At 52.0% G+C, this 10,236-nt stretch overlaps 1 long non-coding RNA gene across 1 annotated transcript; it reads left to right on the plus strand.

The window, feature by feature from the left end:
• Positions 1 to 1,950: 1,950 nt before the first annotated feature.
• Positions 1,951 to 6,827, plus strand: LOC120748963 (uncharacterized). Its single transcript, XR_005699475.2, has 3 exons — positions 1,951 to 2,238; positions 2,899 to 3,060; positions 6,287 to 6,827. It is a non-coding gene; the product is annotated as an uncharacterized LOC120748963 (long non-coding RNA).
• The last annotated feature ends 3,409 nt before the right edge of the window (positions 6,828 to 10,236 follow it).

Below are 10,236 nucleotides of genomic sequence, written 5' to 3' on the forward strand. Positions count from 1 at the left end.
CCAGGGCTGCTCTGCAGGTGAGGGGTGACAGCTGAGGCCGGCACTCCGTTCAAGTGATGCTCCCCACCACCACGGGGAGGGGATTCTGGGGGCAGCGTGGGGGTTGCTTTTTGGCAGCCAGCTCCTCAGGAGCAAGGGGATGGCTGGAGTCAGTAGGCAGACTGGCACAGGAGCTGTGCGTGAGCCCTGCTGCTGCACAGCCAGGCCGTCCCTGGGCTCTGCACAAGCACTGCCACCACACCTTGGGCTCTTTGTTGTGCTGGTTGCACCTGCAGAAGGAAGTTCAGTGCAGCAGCTGACCAAGGTCAGAGGTGCTGTGAGAGCCACCTCCCATGTATTCTCAGGAGTTCATGGCTGTCAGTGGAAGCATCCCTCCGTGACGCCTTTTCTTCTCTGGAGTCACAGGCCCTCATCCCGTGCTCTTCAGACCCAGTCCTTCACACTGAGCTGATGCGTGTACAGAGGTAAGTGTTTTTGTTTGGTGGCACTGTCATATTCCACTTATCTCTGTTGCTTTTAGCAGTTACTCTGTCTTGGCTGTCAAGTATAAAGTAATAAGGAATCATGCTCTGGTGTCTGGGTGCTTCCCACAGGAGTTTCTCTCCTTGTGAGAAATGGTTAGATTAAGAGAAATTAGCAGTCTAAAATGCTGCCCTTGGGCCACTGAAATCTACTGCTACAGCTTTGGCCAGCCTCCTTCCACCTATCCAGCGGAGAGCAGGCAGGCACAGGCAATCCTTAATAACCAGGCTTCTCCTTCTCGCTTGCAGTTGTTACAGCCCCACTTAAAAGAGCATGCAAATGGGCAGCCTGGAACCCACTGAACCATTATCCTGCACCAGCCGTGGTGTAGTGTCAGAGGATGACAGGAATTGCTTAGGGAAGGAACATACTGAGAGGGTTGAAGCAGGCTGAGTGTCCTCGGGCAAACCTTCACGTCTCCGGGCAGTAGCCGGCTCAAAGGCTTCCCGAGCGTGCCTGGACTCCCTGCTGGAATAGCTACGCCCAGGCCCAGCTTCTGTGCATTTGCCTTCGAGCCCATTTGCGTTTCAGGACGTGAAGCTGGATTATTTCTGCCAGGCACTCAAAATCTGAGGTGTTTGTGCCACACGGTGCCCTCACAGTATATGGGAGAGGGAGGAGAGGGCTGCAGGCAGAGAAGGAGCAGCACGAGGGGGCAAGGGCTCCCCAGAGGTCACCAGGATATGTGGTAGCCTTGGCACAGCAGCATCCTGGGGCTTGTGAAGTGTTCTGCAGTCCTCAGATGAGCTGTAGTAGAAGGGGGAGGTAGTTTCTCAAATGTTTATGGGAAGTCTTCTCCATTGTGAGGGACAACAAGGCGGAGAGCACCAGTACGACGCGTGAGCTGCAGGAGCTGGCTCTTCCCTGGTGAAAGAGGTGAGACACTGGAGCAGGAGAGGTGTAGAGTCCCTCTTATCTCAGATACCCAGGGGAGAGTTCTTTGGAAACTCTGTGGATGTCAGTGTTTATCCCACCTGGAAAAGAACAAAGTGCTTTGGGGAGTGGATAGGAGGGAACTAGAAAATCAAATTGCATCTCCTTCCACCGGCACCCAACCCCACACATCAAGGCCTCCCAGAAAAGGCAAGTTTTTCCTCTGTATTCCACTGTACGCAATCAGATGGGACCCTTTAAGTCTGAAAAAAGGTTAAGGTGTGAAGCTCATTTAGATAAACCACAAAGGAGGCATCTCGTTTGGAGCAACCACCTGGTGGGGCCGAGGCACTGGGGTGGTGTGGTGGCAGGCTCAGGCTGGATGTCTGGGAAGGCAGGGAGAGGTGTGAGCTGGATGCACCTGCTGGGATTAGAGGGGCTGTCTCCCACTCCTGGTGGGGCTGCTCTGACTCAGCCCCAACTGCTCAGTCATGGCTTCATTTGAGGTCTTCTCTCGCTCCCAAGCTGGGGATTTCAGTGCTGGGGCTTGTCAGTGCCATCAGGAGCCATAAAGTAGCTCAGCCATCTTCCCATTAAAATGGGGAAAACACTCAGGGACACAGGCAAGCTCTCCTTAGAGACCTGCTGTGACCAAGACTCTGGAAACAAGGAGCCCTAGCACCAACTAAGTGTAGTCAAGATGAGGAGGGCTGGGAGGGTTAGAGGCACTGGGGAAAAGGCTTTGAAGTCTCCTCTTTGAGGGTGTCTCCTCCCTAAGGGCAGCCCCGCTCCCGGTGCTTGGCTCTAGCACAGGCTGAGGTGCAGCTGTGCCTTTGGGATAAGGTAAGAGGAGACTGTCAGCTGTTTGCATGGTTCACTGTGGTAGCCCAGGGCTGCCTGGGCACCCACAGAGACCACAGAGCAGCAGAGACCTTGGGGCTCTTCAGTCCCTAAGGTCCCTCTTTCCTAACAGCATTATTTAATTCTTCCTAGGGGCTAAAGTCCCTCTGCTAAATAGGTCAGCCTTGCAGAGAATGCAAGTACTCAAAATACACCTTTTATAACATCATTCCCAGAATTTTTGTTCTCTTATTTACCTTAGCCAAACAGTTCAGGCCCCAGATAGGTGCCACTCCGTTCCCACATCTTTGCATCACCCTCCAGTTCTATTTTCTGTTTGGTGAGCAGCATTTTTGGGTCCCACTGGGGAAGCACAACTTATGGAGACCTCGTGGGCTCAGAAAACTGGCCTGGAAAACTGCCAGCCCTAGTGAGGGTCCTCCTGGGAATTATGGAGGCTGTGGGATGCCCAGGAGAGCTCCTGTGCTCCCTGCCAAATGCAGAGAGGAGTGGGCAGCCTGGCAGCCGTGGGGCTCCTGTCACACGCTGAAGCTAAAATGCCTGGAAGGACAACTTAGCTGTACCTTTTCTTTATCCTGTTTTTTTGTAATTTTTTTTTTTTCCCTTTGCCACACTTCAAATAATTTGATGTTGATTATTTAGGACTGTTTTGTTGTCTTCAGTTCACCTCACCTGACCTCAGGATCTTCAGGGTAACAGCAGATGATGATGATGATAATACTCCGCTGTTTCACAGTGCCACTTCCCGAGACTCCGCGAGCCCTTCAGCAACACTCACTTGTCAAGGCCTGCAAGCCATCTAAAGTAGGTTAATTTATTATTCCTGCTCTGTGTATCGTGAGGAGCTGTGACCTGTTCAAGCAAGCTGGAAGGACTTGTGGGCTCGAACAGGACTCGGGCAGGAAAGACCCCGAGTGCCCTCAGCGCGGAGCGTGGCTCACACAGCTCCGTGTCCTGAGGAGGGGCTCCTCCGGGAACAATCGGCATGAGGGCGTGCAGGAGGTGAGGCTAACCAGGGGGCACGGAATGTCCCTGAGGAGCTGCACGAAAAAGCTACACGTGTAGCAGTAGATAACAAGCTCCCAGACTTTATCATCTGGAGACTCGTACGGATAGACTGCTGCAAAAAGGATGGTGATGGAGCAGTAGCGTGCGGATTAGAGATGAGGATGGTGGGTGGGAGGCTGGGGGAGCTACCAGGGCTCACATACCGGGGGACAAAACCCTCCATTCCCAAAATCAGTGAGGCTTTCCGTTTGCCAGCCTGGCCACCCCTCCAGCGCAGCCCAGCTCCTGTTGGATACAAACCCTGGACTCCGAGAGCCCCATCTCTGCGTGGGGGGATCAGGCAGGAGAGGGAATGGCGAGGCTGTGGGAAGAGGGCAGGTCACTCCTATTTTCTCTGGGATGCTGGAGGCAAGAGGCACTGTGGATGGGAAGGGAAGAGCAGCAGAATGGATCCTCTGAGGGAGCAGGGAGTGCTCGGTTTCTGCCCCAGCTGCCTGGCAGTGATGCCTGCGCAGAGGCTGCTGGCGGGGATGGGGGGGATTGCCAGCCACGTGGCTCTCCGGGGGGCTGTATACTTGTTTTTCTTCTCTGTGACATTACATAATGCGAGGTAGAAAATGTTTGCACGGTAGCTCTATTGGTCCTTGGGGCGAGGGGAGAAAGGAAGGAGGCGGCGGATAATTTGAGGCTCTTTATTAGACCAATAAATCATTTATAATGCACCAGCTTTCAGGCTGGGCTCTTATGGCTCATGTCAGCCACAGGATGCTACCTGGTGACTGAGGTAGGCAGAGCATGGGCTGGCTCCCCTAAACCAGAGGGGCAGAGCCCAGCTGCACAGGGCAGGCACGGCAAGGGCTCGGGGGGGAGAGGAGACCTCGTCCTTCCCTGGGGACAAACCCCGTGCAGCCTGTGGCAGGCACTTGGCCTTGCATGAGGCTTCTTGCAGCCAGAGTGAAGACAAAGCATCAGGAGCAAGTCATAACTGAGGGATCAAGCGGGCAGCTGAGGGAGGGTGGGTGGCCCGCCCTCCCCACATCACCTGCAAGCAGAGATGGCTGCAGATACAGGGCTCGTACACCCGAAGCAGAGGGCAAGACAGGTATTACTGGTGGCATTCCAGGTGTCCCGTGCCTCTTATCTTTGTGTTTTAGTGGAGCCTGAGGCTTGTCAGGCAAATGTCTCCCGGATTTCTTGTGTGCCCTGGGTGCCAGTGAGGTTGCTGAGGAGGAACGTCACCCACCTGGGGAGGGTTGTGCTCGCCTAAGCATAAGCTTGTGGTTTGCCACGTTTCACAGCTGTGTCTTGTTCGGGTTGAAGTCATCAAGTCCTGCAAAACTACACCTTCCTGCAGTAGCCTGCCTGCATTCTCAGGTGCTTCAGACAGCATCAGTTGGCCTAATGTTTAGACAAATGATATCCATATTGATTTCCCTCCTCCTCCTCCTCCTTTCCTCTTCTCCCTCCTCCCACAGCAAAGAAACCACTTTTGATAACCAATCTCTGGAGCTAGGCAGACACAGGAAAGGAGACCGATGAACCCTCCTCTGAGGAGAGTTCACACCAGGGTGGGCTCCCAGGTCATCTGAACAAACATCCCCTTCCCTGTTAAGCAACCAAATGCTTTAGGAAGGGGGACCCCTGAACTGGCAGAGCATGTGCTCCTGCTGGTGTGATGGGATTTAACCACGCACCACCCCCCACCCCCGCAAAAAAAAAAAAAAAAAGAAAAAAAGCTGAGCAGCTTCAAAAAAACCTAAAGGGGTTCCCAATGGGGAGCAGTAAATGTAAAAAATCCCAATAAATACCATTCCCTCCTACGAAATGCATGTTTGGGGTGGGGGGGAGTTGCGCGGCACGCCTGTTTCTGCGGGATCTGATTTAACTGTAAGCTCTTTAATATGTTCTTTGTGTCCTCGTGGACAGTCTGATGGAAGCAGCAGCTAAAAGCAGATCACAGGGTGAGAAGGTGAGCCTTGCTGGTGAGAATTAGCAGTGTCAGGAGGGAAATATCACACACCTCGCCGACTGAATTATGCATTATGCCGCAAAATCCCCGGCGTCAATAGGCAAATGCTATTCCTGTTGTTTTGCCTGTGATGATTGGCAGCAAAGGAATTCAAATCACATCCACACAGCAATTGTCCTTCTGTAACTAAGTCTCTCCTATTCAGGCGGGGATGCTTGTGCAGGCAAAATCTGTGCAGCATAGTGGGTGCTTCAGGAGGAGGTTTGACAAAAGGGTGGGGAAAGCGTTTTCATGCTTTAAACAACACAAAACGTTGTCAGGTTAGCATGTGCTGGATGTGGCACCTTCTCTTGTATTTCCCATGGGCACCAGACTCTAGGTGTTACCTCAGACCTTGGGAGGAATAGGAGAAGTCCATAAACAGGTATTGAAAGTGATTTCAGGCACATGCCTCCACGGAGGGATTTTTCTCTCACCAAACAAGGTAGGAAGATGGGAAGCAGAACCAACCAAAATATCACCCCCAATAAAAGCAGTAGTGGGGTCATCAGTGTCCCGTCTCCACGTGGCTGGACTGAAAGCATTGTGAAATTACGTGTCACAAATCGCAAGAAAATGATTATTTTAATGAACATGAGGTTGTTAAAATTCCCTGCTATTAGATCTTGCTAGTGTGCTTGAAGAAGAGCAGATAACAAAGCTAGAAAACAGAACCTGCTTTTATTTGCTCCTTAAGTCGCTTTTGGCCTGCTACCAGAAGACGTAAATCAATTACTAATTGCATTCCTAGTTTGAGGTGCTGTGAGCATTCATATGTTTAATCTGTCCCGGGTGCTTTTAGAAACAATTGCACTAAGGTGAGAATGTCAGTTGCACAGAATTTTCTTGCTCCTGTTAATATCTTACCTTTCACGGAATAAGGCTGCGTGAAAATCTGTGGGTTGTCTTTTTTCTGCTTGGTGACAAAATGAAAAATTTGCAATGAAGAAAAACGGACATCTGGGTTTTAAAATAACATTTTGTTTGCATTCTTTGGATGACTCTCTCTTTCAGAACATAACTTCATCTTGAACCACCACTTCAAGATGTTTGGGAAACAACTAAACAAACCCCAGAATATTTTCCCGATAACCTGGTGCATTAGAATAGTTGCTGCAAAATGGAATTTTATTGCCTCCCCCACCCTCTCCGAGTGGAATAACCCATCTGCCTAAGGAATGTAGCCCTTCCCAGGTTATGAGCTCCTGAGAGGATTGTGTGGTAGAAAAGAAAACATGGATTTGATTAGATGGAGGCTGAGAGCTTGGCCCCCTGTGGCACCACCACTGCCTGCCTCCCTGGCCCCTGAGCAAGTGGGCACAGGGAGGCAGGGGCTCAGCAGGGAGCTGGGGGAAAACGTGGCAAGCTTTCTGTCTGGGGCTGGTGGGTCTGCCTGCTGTCATCCCCACGGCGCTGGCAGGACCCTCGGTCGCCTCGGTGTCAGCTCTGCTCTCTCTGCTGGGAGGGGGCATGAGCTGCCCCTGGTGTGGGTCTGGGGTGTAGACAGCTGGGAAGGGGGGAAGAGTGAGGGGAAGGAGGGCTGTAGGTCGGAAGAGTAAACCAGATTAAGAGGACAGGGAGAGTGGAAAAGGAGTCTGGAGGTGCTGGAGGAGCCAAGCTAACAGAGGGCAGGAGAGGCTGCATGCCTTCTAGGGGAGATTGGATACCATTAGCACTGTCACAGAGGTGACATCATGGAGAAAGAGTTAAAACAGTTTTGAGCCTTGCAAGGCTCACAATCTCAAACTACAACTGGTGAAGCCCGGCAGCCGAGGATTATAAAAATAAAAGCGATGGTAACACACCAGAAGGAGCTGGTCGAGGATCAGACCACGGAGTACTAACAACAACTTCTCACAGGGCAAAAACATGGGATATAATCCCTAATCCAAAGAGCGTGGAAATCCTCCCAACACCTTTGCTCGAACAGAGACCACCATCAGTCCCTTTTCCCTGAAGCTGTGAGTGTCAACCTTTGGGATGAGGCTGGAGGTGGAGTACCCCCTTGGTGCCTGCCCTTGCAGGGTTCAGCCCCCCTGGCGCTGGGCACCAGGTCACTGTGGGCACTGTGTGGCGTGGGCACTGCCCACAGTGCCAGCAGCTGCGACCTGGCAGCCTCCCCCGTGCCCACGTGCTCCTCGGCTGCTCCAGGTCAGAGCTGTCTCCTCTCATTTCAGCTGCTTCACTGCATGTCAAGCATGCTGAGGAGCCAGGAAAAGATGGGGTTCACCTACTGGTTTCCCACCTCAAATGCTCTCACTGGTCCTCAGCTGTCACTGCTCCTGCAGGAGGTCTGCCACATCCCTGTCACCGGGATGTCCTGGAGGTCACCTGAGGGTTCCTGCTGGCCAGCAGGACCTCCAGGTGGGCAGTGATGAGCTGAGGGCATGCTTCAGGTCTGTGCTGTAAGCAGGAGCCCTGGACACGGTTGTTCCAGGGCAAGGAGACCATGCTGGCTTCTTCCAGCCTTGTCAGTGCCGCAGGCGTGCCGCTGTATCCTAATTTCTGGAACTGTACCCTTTTGCAAGGCCGTTTTTGGCTCTGGCAGCAACCTGACCTCTCTGGAAAGATTTGTGCTCAGAGTCCTGTGGCTTAGACAGACCTGCAAAAATGATGGATTACGTTCATCCGGCCTATTTCAGGATCTGATTTCTGCTGTGAAAAGCCAAGGGAGTACGTGGACGTTCGCAGGGCTCAGCAAGAGACCCGTCAGGCTTTTCTCACAATCTGGACTGACTCCCCTGCACCTTTCAGACACAACATTAAAGATTCCATTTTGGAAAGCTTGGAAGATGGCTCTGAGCAGAGGCAAATCTGCAGGTCTCCCACAGTTGCAGTAAGGTGGAATTGCTTGGCGTTTCCCAAGGATCTGATAAATTTGTGACTTTGACAGCACCTGCAAAGTAAAGGAAAGCCAGAGTCAGGCCTGCGCTCACAGGCAGAGGAAGAAATGAGCAGAGCTGGGGTTTAGGCAGTTCATGGATGGGATAAGCTCTGCTGCAGGTCACATGCTCACACAGGCTATTCCATCCCCAAACTGCTTGGGGTGCTTGGCCCCCTTGTTTTCTCACCAGCAGAGACAAGCCCGAAGGGAGCGAGGCTTGCAAAATGTGGGCTCCTGTCAACAGTGGAGACTTGTGAGATCTGCTGAGTCTGGGCAAGGAAGAGACCAGGCTCTCTGGAAAGCAGCTGCCTCATCCCTATGTCACTCACCAGGAGCAGCATGGGGTTTGTGCTCCAGCCCCGCAGCTTTCTAGCAAGCTTAGGGCTGCAGGCATTTACCTCTCTGTTGTCCGCTAAGTCCTGCTGCAGACAGAATAGGTCAAAAACATGGAGCAATCCCATGGATTTCTGACTCCATGGCTTCTTGATAGGAGCACTGTCGCTCCAGTGACTAGTCATATGATATCCAGGAATTCGTGCGGTGTGGGTGAGTCAGGGTCATGGCAATACTGAAAGGGGCAACATGGACATGTTTGGGAAAAGCTGGAAAGATCAGAACTGTGGACATAGCTGGGATGCTTTGATCCAGGCCCTCAGTGGAACAGCCCTCAGGGACTATCATACAAAATAGCCCAGAACACAGATGCCTATCGAGAGTCTTTTCTAGCAGTCCCTTTATGGAAGGGCCAAAACCATAAAATACTTCTCGGTGACTGTGATCTTGCAGCAAGGATTTGCTCTACATCACTTCCCTCTTGCAATGTGCTTTTTTCGTCTTCACAAAAGGCTTCCTTGGCAAAAGGGAGCTGCCAGCTGGCCAGATCTGGCCAAGGGGCTAACAAAAGTATTCAGCTCTATGCAGTTAATGCCAGCAAAATTGTCTATTCAAAGAAAAGTCATAGTTGTGACTCTGTTTTTTCATCAGGGTTTATTACTCCGGGACCACTGCCAATATAATTTTTTTTTTTTTTAAGCTTAAAAAAATAATAATAAAAAAAATCCCAGCATGTTGAAGCCATACACTTTGAAAGCATCCTTCATGTGGCTGATACCACTTCTGATTCCCATCTAGGCTCCCCTTGATCCAAGTGGTCGATGCCTTGGTGATGCCACTTTCATCCCAGAAGTGAGGAGAAATGGTGGCTTACCTCCTTTCATTGAATTCCTATTTTTAAATGTTAAAAACAATTTAATTCCTGATGGCTGTAATGACATCCCTGCCTCCCTTTCTCCTTCCCTTTTTAAACCACCTTGAAACCTAGGGGATGGAACTGGCTGACAGGATTCCTTTAATTATCCTCGCTCCCAATACCCATCTCCTCCAGGTGCCTTCAAGGGACACCACTGTGAAAGGTTCTGTACACACAAGCACTACATCCACATGGAAGCAGAGGACAAAAACCAAGATGTCAGAAAAGCCACCCTCGAAGAAATTAATAACAAATACAAGCAGGCGCATTCCATCCGCCCCATTAGTCAGTAGTGCTCAGATACCATGGTGATGAGCCTCCCTGGAAATATTTCCGCAGCAGCAAAACTGCCTTAAAGGGGCCGCACAGCCTCTCCCATGCACCTGGGCAGAGCCCTTCTCCACGGGCACCGCTGTCCTTCCCAGACCGCGTGGCTGGCACCTCAGCCGTGTGCCCGAGGAGGATGCCGGCACCACCTGCTTTGCTTTTTTCCCATCGCAAGCACCGGGAGCTGCGCGGCCCTGGCGTGGCGCCCGTCACTCTGCAGCTCAACCCCAACATATTGCCGGGGAGGAGGGTGGTCTGCACCTCGCTGTTGAGCAGCTTCTCAAAGCCAGGAGAGCACAGCATCCCTGAGCTGCACATCCCCAGCGCCTCCCGACCTGAGCCCTCACCCAGCACAACCACAGACAGCGGCTTGAAGTGTGGAGCCAGACGTGGGCTTGTTTATCCTCCCAGAGGCAAATGTTTGTGGGGCAGAACATCACCTGATCAGCTGGTTGGGCATTTGGGGGCTCCTGCTGACAGATCCTCCAGAACAAAAAAGAGCCC

The sequence above is a fragment of the Hirundo rustica genome, chromosome 2 (assembly GCF_015227805.2).
Source record: "Hirundo rustica isolate bHirRus1 chromosome 2, bHirRus1.pri.v3, whole genome shotgun sequence".
NCBI classification, from domain to species: Eukaryota; Metazoa; Chordata; class Aves; order Passeriformes; family Hirundinidae; genus Hirundo; species Hirundo rustica.